The 21,541-nt window shown below is 41.4% G+C and overlaps 1 long non-coding RNA gene and 1 other non-coding gene across 2 annotated transcripts in view; both read left to right on the plus strand.

Annotated features, from left to right (window-relative positions):
• The window catches only part of LOC126077500 (uncharacterized), a 137,251-nt gene that overhangs the window by 71,063 nt on the left and 44,647 nt on the right, over positions 1–21,541 (plus strand). The window lies entirely within an intron of this gene.
• Positions 17,895–17,966, plus strand: TRNAP-UGG (transfer RNA proline (anticodon UGG)). The gene has a single exon. It is a non-coding gene; the product is annotated as a tRNA-Pro (tRNA).

Raw genomic sequence — 21,541 nt, forward strand, 5'->3', positions numbered from 1 at the left:
TAGTGATTCTTTTTCTACAGAACTTCTTTCACATTTGTTGTGATTAAAAACATTCGTCTCCGCCCCCACACACAAAATGTAATATTAGAGTAGAAATGAATAATAAGTGCAAAAGCATGTAGCATAATGGAATTTCTTACTCCATTAGTTCCTCGTTTTTCTCACTGAATTTCAGTTCCTTTTCTTTGTTTTTAATTTTATATAAAGTATGCAAAATGTCTGCTAACACTTCATGGAAGACCTCAAAACCTGACAAAACTCATTGCGGCCAGTCCATTTTGACTCATAACAACCCAAGGAATGTGTAGATAAGGAGAGGATGATCAAAATATGGATATATACAATTTGTTTGCATTTGCCCAAATCAGTAAAAAGTGTCAAAAGCTACCATTTCCTGAAAAGTCCATTCTGATTCATAAGAACTGGCAAGAGTTACTCCCTAGGGTCTCCAGGCCTGGCACAGTGGTTAAAACTATTGACAACTAAGTGTAAAGGTCACAGGACTTTTCAGCTGATGAGATTTAGATGAGAATTTTGGTCTTGGAGTTGATACTGTAATGGGTTGAGATCTGGGGGTATGCTGAGATGAAGTGAATGTTTTTACATGTGGGACAGTTGTGAATCTTTGTAGACCAGAGGGCAGACAGTAGCATGTGTAGTTATGTTCCCCTAAAACTATCCTTGTCCTAATACCCAAAAGCTATGTCAAGGATTCATTGTATCTAAGTATTGTGTAAAAATTGGTTTTCTACCCAAAGTTATGTAAACTTTCCAATAATTATATTTGGTTTTGTTTTTCATTTTTACCTTTTAATTTGATATGTATTTCTACTTTATTTAAGTATCATAAATGATATATTGATGTAAACTTAGATCACTATGCAATTAGCCCAACATCATTTATCTGAAATTCCCATTTTGCTACAGCAATTGCAAGTGGAACTTAAATAGCTATTTATTTTCCAAATTCTGGGTGGTTCCATTAGACCAAATAAGATCCAGATGGACTAACGATGTCTTGTTTACTCTATGTTTATATCTGAAAGTGTCATTAACCCAAGGAATCCCCTCAACTGCAACTTGTTTCGATTTTTCTGTTTTTTTTTTTTTGTTTTACGTCAACATAAAGGTCCCTTGGTGACAAAAACAGTTTGTATTCAACTAGAAACCAAAAGGTTAATGATTTGGACCCACATGGTGGCACTGAAGAAGAAAGGCCTGAGGATCTAACTCCATGAACCTTAAATCCAAAAAAAAAACCCTGTGGAACACTTCTACTCTGCAACACATGGGGTCACCATGAATCAGTATCAATCTAATAGAATGCAATAGTTTGCTATTATTGTTATTGACGTTAACGTATTAACACAAAGTGGTGACAATAGTGTGGGAAACCAGACCATTGTGGCATGCTGGCGGGGATGTATAGTAGGCAAAATCCATCAGAATTAGCATTGTACATCATGTAGACTGCTCCAGCAAGTCCATGCATAGAAAGTACTCATGTCCACTTGACATGTCAGATACAAAATATTACTTGCTGCAGCAAGATATATATTATGACATACACATAAAACAAATTCTGTGCTATCAAGCAAAGAAACAGCTCTTTATGTATTGATTTGGAAATCATTACAACATACCTGATGTGAAAAACCCAAAATGGCCTGGAAGGGTTTGCAATTTCCTTGTGTTTACAAAATGGAGGAAATAATACCTCCGAGAGACTAAGTTTGCTGTACAAGGAGGAACTGGGGGATTGAAAGGGTTGGGGGAGAGCCAACGACGAGACTTTAACATTTTATACACCGGCCACGAGTTTGATCTTTGGTTGGTCAAGCAGGGACACTAGACCTGAGTTCGCCTCCTTTCCTGTCTCTTTATGATACCCGGATATCACAAAGTGCAAAGACAGGCAAAAAAAAAAAAATCATGAAATTCCAGGAGAGAAAAAAAATTCATCTTCAGAAAATTATTAAAAATCACACAGCTGACAAGGCGCCCGGACGGTGACCAGGCTGAGGTAAAGTCTCTTCTCAGCTGCGTCTGGGTGTCGGGTGTGGGCAGCGAGAAGTTATTCTTTATGTCCCGCAACCAGAGAACAGAGGAGCTCCTGCCTTACCCACCTGGAAATCCAGTCATGGTTGTGTGTGAGTGTGTGTGTTATGTGTAAATATATGGGTTTGTGAGAGAGTTTCCTTGTTGGCAGCAGATCTTCCAGTTTTTGATGCAAGTGTGGACGGTCTTATTTCCCAGATCTGAGAGCCTGCGTCAGTTTGCAACTGACGCGTGCCTTGGCGTCTTCCCCATGACCTGAGAAGACCCAACCTGCCAGCTCTCATCCCACTAAGGTCAACCTGGGCGAGGTCCCTGGATCTCCCCTCCCCTGTTGGCGTCCCCTACTCATCTGCTCAGGTGTTTCAATCCCCGCGTGTCCTAGGGAACCCGGGCCCTGTAGCCTCACCTCGACTTCCACGGCTCTTCTACAATCGCAGGCGTGACCTTCTCCCAGGCGTAGAGCTGAGGTCAGGTTCACTGCTACCCGACCCCACCTTCTGAGCAACTGGGTGGTGGGGGATTCAACAGGGGACCAGAGTCGGGTCACTGCTATGTGCAAGGGCCGGGTTAGAGAGCAGAAGACTTTACTTTCTTTGCCGTTGAATGACCTACTGCGTTTGAAACCAGCCTTAGGTGAGTAGAAGACACTGCGGGGTTTCGCTGGAGCCATAGGGCTCTTCACTGTAGGAGGAATGTACCTGGATCCAGGAACCCAGTGTGGCCTCCAAGCCCCTCTTCACTTCCGCCTTCTCCCGAGAGGCTCTACACCTCTGATTTTCTGATTAGAGTCATTATAGCTTTGAGTTTTGGCATTGTGGGATGTAAGGGAGCTACGATTTGGGGGAGGGTTCAATAGCTAAGTTCAACCCTCCCAGCCTTCTCTTCCCTTCAGTCCTGTCTCCTCCAAATCACTGCTTGATGTAAGTGCAAGTGACCATCACTTGGCAGTTTGAGTCTCACTGGAATTCCTTTGTTAGAGACCCTCACTTAGTTCATCCTAACAAAGAATCTAAAACACAAAAGATGAGACCCAATGACAGAGAAGTTTGTTTTTCGAAACCTATATCCCATTTGGAACAATTGGGCTGCCTCGACTTTTACTGAGGGTTATCTTTGGACTAATTGAATGATTGTTTCTGACACTCAAGCAGATCGAAACTTTTCCTGCTTTATTACTTCTACAGCACATGTGAGTAAGCAAAATGTCTTCCTGTTTTTGCCCATGTTCTCATTGTAAACTGGTATGGATTGTGTAGATTTTGTAGCAAACATCTAATTAGACAGGACAAAAACAGTACTAAGCCACACATTTGTATTAGCTCTATGGCTTAGTTGTTTAGAAGTCTTGTCATGTGAATAACAGATCCTGGGTTCGAGTCCTAATAAGACCTTAGCATTTTCCTCTCCATGGAAAACCAATATCCTCTCCATCCTCCCACCCCTAAATTCTCTACCTCACTTATTGTACTGTAAGTTCTGATTCTATTGAACAAAAGCAGTTGTGGCTGCAGAATTCTCACTCCAAAAAGAAAAGTGATATGCCCTAAGTAACTTTTCATGTAAGCTTTTGCATTGAATTATGCCAGTTCCTTTTCTCCAACATATGTTCATTGAGCTTCTACTATATGATATGCACAGATTCAAAACTTACACAGCTGTAGCTACCAATATTTGCATTTACGCTCACATCCGTAAGACTTTTGTTAACAATCACTTCCAAACACACATAGGAAAAAATGCAAAATCAAATATGACCATGGGTAATCTTTTAAATTTTATAATTCAAGAAGTCTAAAAACATACCACATGTCCATGAATTGGGAACTCTTTGAATAATCTATGGTATATACATACAGCTGTGTTATGGATTTAACTGTGTCCCCTCTCCCAAAAGAGATGTTGAAGCCCTAACTCCCAGTATCTGTGAATGTGATCTTGTTTGGAAATACATTGTTTGGAATGCGATCAGCTAACTTGACGTGACTTCATATTGGATTAGTGTGGGACCTAATCCCATCTGAGTGGTATCTTTGTAAAAGAGGGGAAAAGACAGAGACACACACAGAGGAAGGATGGCCATGAAGTTATGCTACAGGTGTAAACCAAGGGACTCATGGGTGTACCAGAACATGGAAGAAATAAAAAAGGATCTTCCCCTAGAGCCTGCTGTCACAGTTGCTTAGTGCTCAGCTGCTAACCAGGTCAGTGGTTGGAACCAGCCAGCCACTGTGGGCAGAAAGATGTGTCAGTCTGCTTCCATAAAGATTAAACCCCCCATTGGAGTCAAGTCGACTCTGACTCACAGTGACCCTATAAGAGAGAGTAGGACTGCCCCACAGGGTTTCCAAGGCTAGAAGCATTTATGGAAGCAAACTGCCACATCTTTCTCTAGCTGAGCTGCTAGTAGGTTCCATTGAGGTGCCAAACTCTTAAACACTGTGCCATCAAGATTCCCTCTGTAAGGATTACAGCCTTCGAAACACTATGGGGCAGTTCTACTCTGGCCTATAGGGTCACTATGAGTCAACTATAAGTCAGAACCAACTTGATGGCAATAAGTTTTTTGACACCCTGTATTTGGACTACGAGCCTTCAGAACTGTAAAGCCAGGGGTGGAAAGATATTAAAAGGTAATATAATAACACTAATTATCCTCCTACAGAAAGACATAACAGTCATACATGCTATAGGGTGGATTTCAGTGGCACCAAAGCCTGAGAATATTAAAAAATGTGGATTCCTAGGTCCACTTCCCAGTTCGTGACTGGATTGAAATAAGGTGGGGCATAAATTTATATAGTTTAGAATTATCCCCAAGTAATTTTAATTCTTACCATCAGGTACGCTTCGGAACCACAGGCCTAGAAACTGAATGGGGAATAAGAAACCTGGGGAAACTTCACCCAGGAAGAGGGGCAGTAGACACAAAGAAAGTGGGAGGGGAAAGATGGGTAGGAGGGGCAGAGTGAGGAGTTCACCAGTGAAGAAAGGGAGGCTGCAGATGCTGGGAAGGAACATAGATGGCTGCTGCACAGATAAGAAAAAAGAAGAGAAGTGGGTGGAAGAGGGCTTGTACCTGGATCTCCATGGATGCAAAGGATTCTGGACCATCAAGGAGATAGAACATTCCTGAGCTCTCCCTCACTCTTGTGCTTCCTTTAATTTCACAAGTAGTAAGAAGGCTCTCTCTAAGGAAAGTGGGCTGAGATCACTTATTCTGCAGAAAACTCCAGCTCTTTTCATCCGAAACTCTGGCTATGAGAGTTCAGAACTGGTCTTCCAGACACAGGTTAGACAAACTGCGCACTTTGGAGGGCACGCAAGAGATTGTTTTGTTTGCAGTGCAAAAGCCCTGACCCTAGGGACTTCTGAGAGAACTGACAGAAATTCCAATGGTGGTGGTAGGGAGCAATGTTGAATGTAAAAGGGGGATCTGCCTGAATATTTGACCTCGAGTTTCTCAAATATTAGTGCATTTTGCTTACAAAGCAAGGCAAATAACAGAAAGAATGGTTAAAAATAAAACCAGAAAACCAAACATGTTGCCCTCTAGTCGATTCTAACTCATAGCCACCATATAGGACAATGTAGAACTGCAAAATAGAGCTGCCAAAAAGCAGCTGATGAATTCAAACTGCTGACCTTTTGGTTAGCAGCCTTAGCTCTTAAACACTAAGCCAACAGGGTTTTCACCAGGGAGTGGTTGACAGTAATTGTCAGGAAAAGTTGAATCCCTGAGCTAGAATAGCTCAGTGGATGTGCAACAGACTTGGTGTGAGGATCCAGATTTCAAGGGCAGGCTCAGGCTTAATAACCGCGTCACCACCACGCACACACGTATTTCTAACTTCTCCTTAGAAGCCATTTGAAACCTAGCATTCTCCAGAGAAAATTATTCCATCTCTTACAGTTGGCTCTTCTACTCCTCACATCTTTTTCTTGGCCACCATCTTACCAGCCCTAGAGCAAGACTGTGTGAGTCAGGAAAACCAGGGTCACTCTAATGTTCATAACAACTCTTTATACAGTAGTTTTAGTGGTTACTGCAAGTGACATAATGCAAGTTATTGACCAAATCTAGTATGATAACAATTAGTGGGTACATAGGTTTACTCACTGTCTTCTTGAGACTCGGCCCATTTTTTGTTTTGAAAACTCCTTAATGTTAACTATTGATCTTTGAGGAGCCATGGTGGTGCAGCGTTTAAGCGCTTTGTGGTGGAACCCACCTGCCATTCTAATGGTGGAAGATGGGGCAATTGGCTTCCATAAAGATTTTCAGCCTTAGAAACCCTATGGGGCAGTTCTATTCTGTCCTATAGGGTCACTATGAGTGGGAATGCACTGGACCACAACAGGTTTAATCTTTATGGAACCGACTCAACCTCAATGGCAAAGGTTTTGGTTTAAGTTTTTGGTTTGTTTATTGACCTGTGAGAAGAGACGCACCCCTAACTCCACCCCACCCCTCCAGCAACAACTGTACAACCAACCACTGGAAGTCAATTCAAGAAGCTTCCACTTCTTGCCTAACAATAAACAAAGGACCAAATGTGGACTGGGAACTTCGATCTTCTGATCTGGAATCAGAAGCCTATACATCAGGCCATGTGACCAATACACTAAAGAAGTATCCCAAACCTGAAAGTGAAAGAGTTCCTAGGGCGCATTCAGTTTTTGTTTTCAAATTTTTAACTTTGCAATTGGAAGGAAATTTAACAACCTTCGAAAAAGAAATCAAATATCACCTGAAAGCTCTGAAAATAATTATTTAGAATGAATAAACTCCGAGATTGTGAGATGATCAGAAATCACACATTTCTTCAAGGGCTCACTGGTCTAAGTCACCGATAATAATGACAGGCAAGGGTGGAGAAATACAAGCCAAGAATTACACTCTAATAAAGGAGAGCAGATGACAGCATGAGAGGGAGTGCCATAGGTTGGTATGTTCAGACCTTTTCTGTCTCAAAGATAAAATGGTGCTGCTCCAGGGAGAAAAGTTTGCAAGCTCCAACAGGATCTCCTCTTGTCAGAAACGCCAGCTTTTAACATCAGGAAAATATTTTATTGTCATCCACTCATAACATCAGTTTTAACAAGGTGATCCTCTACCAACAAGTAGAAGAATCACTGGATATGCAGGTGGGCCAGGGTTGTGGTCCCTGATGTCTGAAGTGCAGTTTGGAGACTTCCAAGCTTCTTCAAGTAGGGAGAAGAGAGCCAAATAGCTTGGAGGGATGCTTGTGTCATCAAAATGCTAACTTCCCAGGTATTTTGCTTAGACTGTTTCTCTAACTTCCTTGTGGATTGACACACAAACCAATCCAAAATGATTTTGTGTGACCCACCACCAACTATGCCTCATATATTCTTAAGGTAGAAGAGATGAGAAATCCACAGATTCCTCAAGTAAAGCAATTATATACTCTCCCAGTTTCCACATAGTCTTCGTTTCTTGGAAGGGCCAAATTATTTGGAAGAAATAAACAACAGCCTTGTCGTATGTCCCATGCCATCTTTCCTCTCCAGAAAGCTTAGTCTTTTCTTCAGCCGAAAACTTCCTTTTTGCCCCCAGATCCCCTGTAAAGTATTTTTTTCCAGGTTTAGGTCATCTTATGGATGGATGTCCTAATGTACAAACTTCATCAAGATAATTATCCTTTTCCTTTGCATATGAGCAACACACAGTGAATAAGGCATGAAAAAGGAAGAGAAGAAGAAGAAGGAAGAGGAGTGGGATTAGAAAGGAAATGAAAAGAAGGAGTGACTCACTCATGGTAGATAAGTTGCATCATTAAGAAAAGCAAGAATAGAGTTGCAGAAGATTAAAACCCCCACCCCCAAAAAAGGGAAGTAAGTTTGTGTAATCATTAAGGTTGTGTGTCAACTTGGATGGGCCATGATTCTCAGTGGTTTGGCAGTTTTGATGAAGTTTCTCAGTTGTATCATGATGTGATCACTTCCATGATGAGATTTGATACCGGATCATCTCCATGATGGGATCTGCTGTGAGTAGCCAATCAGGGGAAAGAGAAAGTCCTCCGGGGTGTGGCCTGCATCCAGTATAGGTCCACCCTTCCTCAAGGATCTGAAGCTTTTGCTTGCTCTGGAACCTGCAGCTGGCTTCTGGTTCTTCAGACTTGAGTTAGCAGCTTACCTGCTGTCTTGCCTACTGAACTTGGGATTTGTCAGACTTCACAGCCTGTGAGCAAGAGCCCTGCTGTGTGAACTGCCAATATTGGGTTTGCCAGCCCATGGCTGCTTGAATCAAGGGAAGTCTCCAGCCTTACCCAGAGACTTAGGACATTCCATCCTCTACAGCCACGTGAGCCATCTCCTTGATATAGCTCTCTCTCTTTCTTTCTCTCTCTATGTATTTATACACTTGACAGGTCTTGCTTGTCTAGAGAACCCAGCCTAAGACAGGTTGCTACACTTAATCTGAACAGGTAATATGATGACACACTGTGATTTATATACACATGCATACTTACATACGTGTGTGTATATATACACATGCTGTTTTACCACTAAAAAATCTATGCAAAGACATACACTTGAAAGCTCTACCTATTCACTTGAATTTTTAATAAGTTCAAGTAATCCACAGAAAGACAGCAAAAAAGAAATAAAAAAGAGAGAAAGTAGAAACAGAAAACAAAAATAAAGTGCCAGAATTAAGCTCTGGACTAATCAACAATTACATTGAATATAAATGGTCTAAATATACCTATTAAAACTCAAATTGGCAAGTGCTTTGAAAAATATGACTAGAGGTCATGCCTGGGTTATAAACAGATCTCCTCCTGAAGGTGTCTTCAAGTTGAATTCATAGGTAAGTCAAAACAGGTGCATATGGTTCTGATTTAGCCTTCGTTTAGTGCAAAAAAAGGCTGGAAGTCTTTTCAATGATTAAAAGCTCTCCAGGCAGCATGTAAAAGTGATTGTCATGAAGAATTTGTTGGAGCAGGGTTGGTTGAATCACTTCAAAGTGTGGGTGAATTTTTGCTTTTGCCCATTTTGTAATGTTAATATATACTGGTAATCGTGGAACATTCCTAGGACTGAAACAGGCACAGCTGTGGCAGCATGCTTGTCTGTTTGTCTGCTTTTGTTTATTCTATAATATTCTTTAGACTGGACAGACATGGCTCTGGTGGCATGCTTGTCCATTTCCTACGTTTGTGTCTTTGAATATATGCCAGATAAAATTTTCTTTTTCCTTTACTGAACGTTGTGGTGTTTCTACCCTAGAACAAAGGTCACCCATACGTTTACAGTGGACTTTTATACTGCTTACATCTGGTTTCTGGAAGAGTGAATAACTGGGAAAGCCAAAGTTGCCATTCAACAAAAGTCTCTTACAAGAGTCCAACAGAAATAAAGCAGTGGCTTAGGAAAGAAGAATGCACATGGGAGCACAAAGAAGAAAAGTGGGCAGTGGCACAATGTCCCCCAGGGAGGAAGAGGAATGGTCTGTTAGCCACAAAGCAGTCTCTTTCAGATCCCAAGCCCGCCTAATGCCAAGAAGATATTACATCACAATTCCTTTATGTAATAGGTTTAACAACTTGGTCCTAGACCAGAAGACTGGCCTAATCAAAAGGTGGCATCTGGAGAGGAAACAGGGTTCAGACTTCCAAATCTTTCTGTGAGGGCAGAGATAAAGATTACAGTCTCTGTTTTGGAACTTGCAGGATTTTTTGCTTGAATTTCAAATTGAGGACCACTACGGTGTCTTACTTATCTAGTGTTGTTATAACAGAAATACCACAAGTGAACACTATTAATTAACAGAGACTATTCAGGACACTAGCTCCAGAGGATGGCTTCCTCTCTGTGTCAGCTGTGGGGAAAGTTCCTTTTCTCTTCAGCTTTTGTTCCCTGGTTCTTTGGAGATTTCCTTGTGGCATGGCCTCTATCTTAACCCATCTGTGCTGGCTTAATTGCTCCATTTATATCTTGTAAATGATTGACTCCAGACATGCCCAACACTAATCTTGCCTCATGAACATAACAAAGACTACCAATTTCCACATACGATTGTAAACACAGGCATAGAGGTTAGGATTTACAACACATATTTGGTGGGACAAGATTTAATCCATAACAGACACCCAAATAGCTTGACTGAACTTCAGGTATTTTGACTAGAGAGCATCAGTTTTCTTCTATTGTGAATTCATCCAGAAAAAACAAGGGCTCTTTTGTGTGACCTCCAAAGTCACCTAAACTATTGGAGGTCTTGAAAACATGAGAAACTCTCCATGTAAGGCAAATACGGCCATAGCTTGAGAATGGACAGGAAACCCCAGGAGCCACTCTTCCTCCTCAGCACACACCTGGCCCTTAGCATTTCCTTCTCAAATGTACACAGCAGTGCTTCTGAAGTTTTGGCAACTGTATCACTTCCAGGGCTTGAACCACAGATTCAGTAGATCTAGGGTTGGCTTTGAATTTGGAATTCTCCTCACAGCACCCTAATTTCTCCTCATTCCTTGCTCCCCTGTGCAGTGTCCACTGTGGCAGACATGCTACTGTTTGCTTAAAGGGCCTAGAAAGAACAAGTGGATAACAGGGGGGAAAAAAAAAAAAACCAAGCACATGGCATGACCTCATTGCCTCTGTCCATAAAATTCATCCTAAAACATAAGTTTTTGACCTTAGGAACGGAGCCAACATGTGGCTAGTTAAAGTTAGAAGCCAGACAGTCTCTCCCCTGACTACCTTCTATGAATATTTGTGTTGCAGAAGAAAATTAAGAAGTAAGGGCATCCCAGCTTGATAGAGGGTCAAACTGAAGGGCTGGGAACAAACATCTAATTCTCTTCCCAACGACCTTTGATTCAAGGAAATACATACAGTGTTAGAGACAGTTTTGAAACCATTAAGCATAAGAAATCTTCAAAGGTGGAATCAGTGGACCAGAAATCCCTAGAGTCTTCCTGCTCATATAAAACAAATGTGATCAGATTGACCTTGAAGGAACAAAGGTAGCCTGCAGAATTCGAACTGCCGGTCTTTTTGTCACAGGTCTTAACCACTACACCACCACCTGTGATCTCTTCACCTTTTTTTTATAGTAGTCTCCCAATGACATTGGTGTCCCAAGTCAATTCTTGAGTAATTCGAATAGCTCTTTTTTTTAGTTTACATTACTGTTGCCTTTTATTGTCAATATTTTTATGAATTTGATCTTTATTTATTTTGCGGGGTTGGTATGAGACTGATAACATAAGCAACATTGGATGTATCTTATCACTAAAGATAAGATGTACAAAAAAAGGTGGGTGGTAAGTGCGGTTCCTTGCAACTCAAATAAGACCTAAGTCATAAACTACCTGGATCTATTTTCCTTTTTGACAGGAAAAACTTTCCCTGCTTCTTCACATGGGTCTACTTCCTTTTGATGTTATCTGAGGTTTCCAGTAAATGTTTTCACTTAAAGGCTTAAAATAAGGAGGAAAATGCAGTGAGTGTGGAAATAAAGAAAAACTAATATTGTGGAATATCAATTAGAAATGTGTTGATTCTGCCTATTTCTTCTACTTTCTTTTGCGGAAGGCTTCTAATTTCTTTACAGTCTTCGTTCCCTTTTCCAGCGTCCAAGCCACTCAAACTTCTCTAAAAAGACTCGGGATCGGCAGTCGTCTATCTCAGTTTTGACCGAGCTCCAGTAGAGACTTCGGTGGACATACGATGAAATTCTCTGCTTTCCACCGGCCCTTCGGCGCAGAAAACTCAAGGCAGTGAAGAAAACTGTGCGCGAAGGAACTTCCTGCACCTCTTTTTCTGTCTTTCTGTCTCTTGAAAAATAGTAGAAATGGGAGCCAAGGAACCACCTGTTCATGTGCACGCTTTTGATTCGGGTAATTCAACGGATTGCGTTGGAATCCGGTTCTTCGTTTCTCCTTTCTGAACGTCTTCCTTCCGTTGTCACAGTCATCTTAGGGGATGTAGAGACTCACAGCCTATGAATGGACAAGCATTCAAGGCAGTCCGCCGGATTATGTTTTTACTTTCTATGTGTGCAGGAATGGTATGGAAAATATTAGGAGAACTAAATCTGTATGCCTTAAAAAAAAAAGAAAAGGTTGAGGTCGAGGGGATTCCGACTGATAGCAAGACTATAGGACACGACAGAACTGCCCCCATAGTGGTTCCAAGAACCTGCTGGTGGCCTTCTGCTTAGTAGCCGAGTTCTTAACTACTGTACTATCCCGGGGCTCCATACCTTAAAGAGTGGGTTCAAATCGCGTTGCAGCAGAGAAAGAATCTGGAGATGCCAGGGATCGAACCTAAGGCCTCATACACGCACACCGTGTGCTCTTCCACTAAGCTACATCCCCCATTAAGAGAGCTTCTTGTTAAACGTTATCTACACGTAGTTCTATTACAATCCTAAAGCCTTGGGATACAATTCTTATATTAATAAAAAGATGATAATTGTGTAAACGAAAACAAAACTGCTGAAACTCGCAATTGCCAGGGACCTTTACATCTTTAGGCTAAGGCTCTCTCAACTGAGCTATTTCTGCTGTTTTGGGTCATGATTTCTAGATATACTTTCAAAGTATTGTTTAACCTTTTCATTTACAAAACTCTCCCCCACCTCCGAGGCTAGAGGGGGCTTAGTTGATATTTCTCTTCCTCCACGTGAAAGGCTAAAATGGGCTGTGGTTGGGTGTATCCCTTCTTTCGCCAAACCCAGTGGCTTCGATTCGATTCTGACTCATACTGGCCCTCTAAAAAAAAAAAAAAGGACAGAGTAAAACCGACCGATAGAGTTTCCAAGGAGGGCCTGGCGCATTCGAACTGCCGACTGTTTAGTTAGCGGCCCTAGTTCTTAGCCGCTATGCCACCAAGGTTTCCCTACGCAAGTTAAAAAAAAAAAAAAAATGAGCATACGATAGAATCCTTGATGGTTAAAAAAACAATAGTTTCCCTTGAGGGCAGGCCATTGTTAAGAACAGCAAACCAAAAACCAAACCCAGCACTGTCGTGTCGATTCCGACTCATAGCGACCCTACAGAACAGAGTAAAACTGCCCCATAAAGTTTCCGAAAAACGCTGGGTGGATTTGAACTGCCGACCCTTCGACTTGCAGTTATACCACTTAACCACTAGGCGACCTGAGCACTGTTGGAAATCTGTTCCTTTTCTGTCCTCCCTTTCTTTGCAAGAAGAACTGGGGAACTTTTCTCTGAAAGTTACGGTGAGAATGTGGCTCTGCTCCTCATGGTAAAACTCACAAAAGTGTGAAGGGCCTTCAGAAGTTGTTTTCCTCTTAAGGCACTCCACTTTCAGTCTCCAGAAGAAATCATTCTAATCAGTGCTGGTTCCAGCTGCAGTGACCGTTTCTGCTCCTGGTGAGTAGTGATTCTCTGTATCAGCCTGTTTGTTTCCAGTTTTCAAGTTGATGGTTTGCCCTGTGATCTCAATTCTCTGATGTATCTACTAAAAAAGAGCTGTTAATTTTGCAACTTTTTCCTTGTTTTGACCATAGGAGAGATTCTTTCCAAGTTCTTTACATGCCAGACTAGAAACCAAAAGTCATAACTTTTAAATCGATTGCTTGATAATGTTCTGGATACATCAGGTTAACAAACTATATTGTTAAAATTAAATCCACATGCTTATTTTTACTTGTTTAATGTGGCTCCTGGAAAATCGCAAATTGCATAAGTGTCCTTCATTTATGGCTTGCATTCTATTTCTACTGGACAGCACTGGCTAGAGAAGATGGTACCTGAGTAGGTGTTGTCCTGGGAGAACCACTAGGCTAAGAGGATGGAGTAGGACCTGCCAAAATTCGTGTTTCATATCACCCATGGACGTGGAAATGTGGTCACATGAATGATCTCCTTCAATCTTTACAGCATCTGTTTTGACATAGTAGTCATTGGCCCCATTTTTAAGGTATTGAATGGAAGCTAATTACATTTTGGTAATTGCCCTATGTCCCCCACCTGAATAGAATGTAAAGGAATCCTTGTTTATTTAGGCCATAAAATATGATACTCTTTGTCTAATCAAGTATTTCTTAAAGAAATAAAATGGAAGCATCTGAGCTGAGATGAGCTGTTTGACCTAAAGGATAAACTGTCTGGCACCCAGTTTCTGTACACTCAGTATCCCTATCCTAATGTTGCTTCTCATTTTGTACCAAATTTCCTTTTGCAACTTGATGCAGCTCTAAGTTTGGAGGACTGTAGGTTATTTTCTCCTGACAGTGTCCAGGAGTTTCCAGGGAAAACAGATACTGTCAAACCAAAATATTGCAAAGAAGAAGAAAAAAAAAATCAAAATGGCAAACACACACACACATTACCTGTTATCCCTGATAAAGAATGTCAAGAAACAGGTTGATGTTAGAGTGGGAAATCAGGAATGTTCTTACATGAGTCTTGATGACTTCACTGCCGTGTGCTCTCATTATTCAGAATTCTAGGTTCCCTCTTAAATGTTCAGCAGAACTTTCCATATAGAAATGTTTATTTTTGTTCTTTCCTCAAACAGAATTAATTTGAGATTTGGAAATTTCAAACAGGGGTGTAAGGCTGTAGGGTTGTTATCAGCAAGAAAATTCAAGATATTCTTAAAATCGTTTAAAAGTTCAACGATGTTCAACAAATTTCCTTATTCCAGCAGTTTAATAATGGAGTGGACTCAAGATTCAAACCCAAGTTTTTTAAATCACAATATCTTTCTTGCATACAACACACCCACATTTGTACACTCATACGGTATAGAGATTCTTTTTCTACGGGATTTTAAACATTTCTTGCAATTAAAACCATCCCTTCTCCCCCACCTCCCCATACATAACATGAAAACAGAAAAGAATCACAAGTATAACCAAAAGGCATTTTTTTTTAAGTCGATCCCGAATCATAGGGACTCTATAGGACAGGGTAGAACTGCGCCCTAGGGTTTCCCCTATAATACAGGATACACTCGCCTCTATAGAGTCTCCACAGCTGTAATCATTACGGAACTTGACTGCCATGTCTCTCTCCCTGTGAGCAGCTGGTGGGTTCAAACTACTGATTTTTCTGTTAGTACCCAAGCACTTTATAAGTGCACCATCATGTAGTATATTAGAATTTCTTACCCCAGAATTTCCATAGTAGAACCATCCCATAGGGTTTTGTAGGCTGCAATAGTTACAGGAGCAGATCTCCAGGTCCAGCTCCTGCAGAGCAACTAGATAGGTTGAACCACAGAAAGTTAGGTTAGCAGCCTAGCTGGTAACCATTGTGCCAGTAGGGCTTCTGGTATTTTTCTTTTTAATTTTAAATAAAATTTGCAACACTTCTAGGGAGACCATAAAAAAAAAATCCTTTTGTGTTCTCAGTTGGACCTGTGTCAATTAAAAGATAGAAGGCTGAGGATCTACCCATGGATTCTCTCCACCCATTCCAGGTCTAACTCCCCACCTCTGCCTCAGCTAGTAGTAATACTTAGGCTCCATAACTGTAGGCAGTAGCACAGCGTGCCCAAAATCCTCTGAGCTAGGAAATAGCGAAGGGCATCTCTCAAGGAAACCTTTCCAAACAGAAAGCTGAGAAAATCTTTAGTGTAGGTGAAAGTAAAGGCGTGACATACACAGCTCAGTTGGGAGAGTGCTCGACTAAAGCTCTAAAAGTACCAGATCCTTTCCCAGGGTTGGAAATTTCTCGGTTTACTTCCAAATATGTCTTCCTCCTGCACCAAGTCACCCAACAACAGATACCTTCCAATACTCACTTTCTCAAGTAAATTTTCTAAAGCTCTAAGCCAAGGAGAGTCGGAACTGAGCTGCAAGCCTCCAACCTTTTTTGACTTCCCCAGGGTTACAAACAATAAGACTAAAGAGCTCAACTATTTATTGAGGGAGGGAGAGATGTTTGCAAATGGGCTATCATTTCTAGAGAAACTGCTGCTATTATCACAAAGCCTTTTTTTTTGTTTTTTTGGCTTATATACTGTTTACAATTTTGTGATAAAAGAAAAAGTACAGTTGGTACAGTAGTTCAGAAGAAGTCACATGGAATACACAAAATCCTAGAGATACTGGTTTTGCAAAAAAGAAACTTTTAGGCTAGACATCTACCATTTTTTATTTCAAAGTGGGCAAGGTCTTTGGGAAAACAAGAAGGAGCATTCTGGATTGAATAATGAGGTTAATTTACAGGGGGATAAACAAAATTTTTTTTATTTAATAATAAAATGCCCAGAAGTCTTGGAGCACAATCCAGGCTTCTGGGGAGTTGTTTGATCTTTATTACCAGTATTGCAGTATTTTAAGTCTTTAAATAAAGACCTGCCTGGAACACTTTCCTCAATATCATATGGACGATCTTGGATAAAGAGGCTTTGGACTGAAAGTAGAGATCATCGGCCATACACAACTAAGCTGAAAGCATCCCAGTGAGAGAACAGATCTAACTTCAGCTCTTTCCTCAGCAACTCAACCCTTTCTGTTTTGAATTATCCAGGACTTCCTCTTATTTTCCAGTTCACCGATGGCACATTTTGATGATTTCCAGGCCTCTTTGACTTTATTCTTTGAAACATCTATATCCACAGCAAGCTTTACCATTATGTCAGTGGGTTCTCAGGGGAAAACAGTCCGACAGCTTTGTACCGTCGCTGCTCTGCCATCCTGACTCTGCTTTTACCTGTAGATTCCTCCAGTCTGGAAAAAAAGTTAGTTCCTTTAAAACTGATGGAGTGTTGAAGTTTCTCCCACCCCTAAAATGTTTTGTGGGAATGATTGTAAAGTGAGGGATGGAGACGGAGTTGTGAACCCAGAACTAAGGGGACAAGCTCAGAAGGTGTGACTTGACAGAAGCAATGAGAGTCAGTTGGAAAAGGGACGTCGGCAGGGCACTGATCCAACTAGAAGTGAAGTTCAATTAGCCAGTTCCACTAAAGCCGGTGGCTACTGGTGGTCTAAGAAGACCTCAATTTGGAGTCATTTTCCATGTGATATATGTTGGAGAGGTGTGATCTTCCGGGGACTTTCTGGTGAAGGCAAGTAACTTTCATTTAAAGTATCTGTTGGCTAGTGTACCTTGGAGTCGACTACCAGAGTGGGAAGATCCTAGAACCAGAAAGGGTTATTCAGACTACAATCCAGTTAACCTTCTCATTGTGACAGCGCTAGACAGTATCCACATGAATGGTTTCAGAATGGGTGGCATTTAACCCAATGGCCTCTTTCTAGGCAACTCTTAGGGTTTTTATTTTTTGCTTTTTTTTGGGGGGTGAGGGAGAAGCCCCACAGAAAAAAATATCAGTTTGCTTTTATGAAAACAAGAGTCATCACCAAGCTAGTCAGCCATCAGGTGGTGTAGCTCAGTCGTAGAGAGCGTGCTTCGCACTCATGGGTTTTCTGCTTCAATCCCTGGCACCTTCTCTTCACTTTATAGCAACCCTCATCCTCTCATCTCTTTTATTATGTTTGCTCTTCTCACAAGAAAAGGAAGCCGATGGTCCAACTGGTTGCTTTTAGCTTTCTCCCATTTCTGCTTCCTGGGGCTTAGTATATGCCAGGGCAGGGCGTCAGCAAAAGAAAGACAAGAAGGAAGGGAAAGAAAAGGAACCAGTCCTTACCCCAAAGCAAGAAGGATTTTGCCAGATACAACTAGTACATAAATACTGGGTTTTAGTTAGCGTATCATGGAATATCAGGGTAGAAAAACAAGGACGGAGAGAAAGGAGAAAACTAAATGGCCCAACGAAGATTTTTTAGTTCTTTTAATCATCTAAGCAGTCTTACCTGCTCAGTCAGACTAGAGGAATCCTTAAAGCTCCTTCTCCTGACCGTAACAATAACCTAAGGTGGTGGCTCGTTGGTCTAGTGGTATGATTCTCGCTTTGGGTGTGAGAGGTCCCGGGTTCAAACCCCGGACGAGCCTCTGTTTGCTTCTATTCATTATTGGAAACCCTGGTGGTCTAGGGATTAAGAGCTAAGGGTGCTAATCAAATGGTCAGCAGTTCAAATCTACCAGGCGTTCCTTGGAAGCCCTAAGTGGCAGTTCTGCTCTGTCCAGTGGAGTCGGAAGCGACTCGACGGCAATGGGTTTGGTTTTTTGGTTTCGCGCACAGTGATTAAGAGCTCAGCTGCTAATCACAAGATTAACACCAGCCTCTCTTTGGAAACCCTATAGCGCAGTTCTGCTCTGTCCTATAGGGACGTTACGAGTCGGAATTGACTCAATCGCAGTGGGTTAAAATGGCCCTTTCTTAGGATCCTTGACAAAGCAGTCAGTGGTGGATGCGTGATTAGACGACCTTGAACAACCCAAAACAACAGCGATCAAGAAACGCGGAGGCACTTAACACCAACATTGAGTAGAATATCCACATTCGAGCGACGGACTCTACCAGCGGCCACAGTGGTTCAGTTCGAGAGGAGATTAGCCTTAATATTTTAAAAGTTTTCTTGTGCGATTCTGGGTTTTATCAGGCTCGTTAATCTGGTTTATCGTAAAACGACTTTCATTGGAGGTTTTGAAACATCCTCTTGTAGAAAACATCCCATATTGCACACACACCTAGCTGAAATAAAATGCCATGAGAAGTGGCAAGTACCTAATTAAAATTCCTTCCCTTCTACATTTCTTACATTCGCCTACAGAATTCCAGTTTCTTGTCTTTAGAACTTCAAATAAAGTCACATAACATGGTCATTTCACACCACACCAAGATTTCTGAGGGAGATGCAGCCAAAGGACTATGTAGGGGGGGTGAGGAGAGAGAGGGCTGAGAAGGGTAAGAATAGACAGATCCATCTCAATTGCTTTTGTTTCCTAAAATGAACACTCTCCATTGGAAGCCAATTCAAGAAGCTTCTACTTTTTGCCATAGGAGAAATAAGGCACCAAGAAGGGGCTCCAGCTTTCAATCACCTGACCCGGAATCAGAGGCCTTTTCCATCTGGCCACGGGACCAATACCCTAAAGAAGTAGTCGAAATCTGAAGGGGAAGTGTTACCAGGGAGCATTCAGTTTCTGTTTTCCAATGTTTAACTTGGAAATTGGAAGAACACTCAACAACATTCAAAAAGGAATCAAGCAGCAGTTGAAACCACTGAAAACAATTACATAGAATTAATAAACTGTGCAATGATCAGAAATGACCTATTTTTTCAAGGGCACTCCTCTAAGACACTGATAATAATGATGCTTTTGGGTGGAGAAATAAGAGCCAAGAAGAAAACTCTTCAATAAAAGCGTGCAGATGACAGCAAGAGGAGAGGAGCCTCCAAAAGTTGGTACATTCAGACCTTTCCCGTCTCAAAGATGAGATGGCATTGCTTTGAGGAGAAAGGTCTGGAAGCTCAAACAAGAGCACCTCCTGCCAGAAATGCCCCTTTTTTATGCCAGGAAAATGTTTTATTTTAATCTGTTCATAACATAGTTTTTAACAATTTCATCCTCTATCAACAAGTGGAAGAATCACATGGAACTAGGGAGTAGGTCCCAAACCTCACTTGGTAAGTGGTCCAGAGGTCTGATGTGTAATTTGGTGGCTTCCAAATTATTTCAAGTGGGAGAAGTGGGCCAAAATACCTTGGAGGGGCACTTCTCTCAGTGAAATCCTAGCCCCTCAGATATTTTGCTTAAAAGTCATCCCTGAGTTCTCTTGGTATTGATTCACAAATGAATCCAAGACAGTTTTGTATGACCCACCCCCGCCTATAGGAGAAAAGAGAAATCCACAAATTCCGAAAGTACAGCAATTACAAATTCTCTCAGTTTTCACATAGCCTTTGTTTCTTGGAAGTGCTGAGTTTTTTTTTTTTTTTTAGAAATAAACAACACTCTTTTCCCAGAGGAAATATTCTGTCTTTCCTCCCCAGAGAGATTAGTCTTTCCTTCATAGCAAAACTTCCCTATTCATTCCCAGATTGACTGTACAGTATTTTCTCCAGGCTTTGCTCAAGTCTTACGAACTATCTTAAATCATACTCTGGACGATATGTCCTAATGTACATTAATTCATAAAGATAATTATCCTCTTCCTTTGAATGTGGCGGCAAACAGTGAATAAAGATATGACGGAGGAGAAGGAAGAGGAACAGGAGAAAGAAACTAAGAAGAAGGAGTGGCTCACATTGGTGAACAAGGTACATCCTTAAGAAAGATAACCACAGAGATGGAGAAGATTAAACCCAGGCTCCTTTGCGACCCCATCATTTTGATACATTCTCATACATCTTCGAATTCTCTCCAACTCTTTTCTCCTGTTTCCCAAGGCTGCAAGAAAGATGTACAAGACAATGCAGAGAGATACGAAAAAGAGTAGCATTCGTGTTGCTTCAAGAAAAATAGGTGCAAGTGGGGAAATAAGGAACAAAGGGATAAATTCACAACATTTGGTAAGTATTGAAGACCTCCACATCTATCCGTGCCGTCAGAAACCTGGCAGTGCTCTGTCTTGGGGTCCTGCTCTGGTTGTTAAAATTTAAAGAGATACAAGGCAAAGACAGAAGGAAGAGAAATGATCCAATGGATGACACCACCTCTTTCAAACAAAATATTCTTGCCAACAAGGAGAATTCAAGGAAAACTATCTGAACACATGAAATATGAAACCAGTTGGCAACATACAACCACAAAACAAAAAACAAAAAACAAAAAAAACCTGTTGCCATCAAGTCCATTCCAACGCATAGAGAACCAGTAGGACAGAGAAGAAAGGCCCCACAAGATTACCAAAGAGCAGCTAGAACATTGCAACTGCCATAAAGAAGCCTAAAAGAGATGCTCAGGAAACACTACATAGGCAGGTTTGGGTAGCTCAGTTGGTAGAGCAGTGGGCTTTCAATCTGAGGGTCCAGGTTTCAAGTCTCTGTTCAGGTATTCTTAATTATTTTTCTTACACAGAAGGGCTTCATTTCACCCTAGTTACCTCTCTAAGGAACTCTGCTTTTTCACTCCTCTCATCCCATTTTTTGCTCTACAGAAATCTGAAGAAAACAGAATGTGAGTTTTAGTCTTTAATTCAAATCTTAGAGAAACATCAGCCTGAGACTAGAAGAACTAGATGGTATCCGGCTACAACCAATGACTTCCCTGACAGGGAACACAACAGAGAGTCCCTGAAGATGCAAGAGAGCAATGGGATGCAGACCTCAAATTCTCATAAAAAGACCAGACTTAATGATCTGACTGTGACTAGGAGGACCACAAAGGTCATGGTCCCCAGACCTTCTGTTAGCCCAAGACAGGAGCCATTCCCAAAGCCAATTCTTCAGACAGGGATTGGACTGGAGTATAAGATAGAAAATGATACTGGTGAGGAGTGAGCTTCTTGGATCAAGTAGACACACAAGACTACGTGGGCAGCTCCTTTCTAGAGGGGAGATGAGAAGGCAGAGGAGGAGAGAAGCTGGCTGGATGGATATGGTAATACAGGGTAGAGAGAAGGAATATGCTGTCTCATTAAGGAGAGAGCAACTAGGAGTATATAGCAAGGTGTATATACA

This window comes from Elephas maximus, chromosome 1, assembly GCF_024166365.1.
Source record: "Elephas maximus indicus isolate mEleMax1 chromosome 1, mEleMax1 primary haplotype, whole genome shotgun sequence".
NCBI lineage: Eukaryota > Metazoa > Chordata > Mammalia > Proboscidea > Elephantidae > Elephas > Elephas maximus.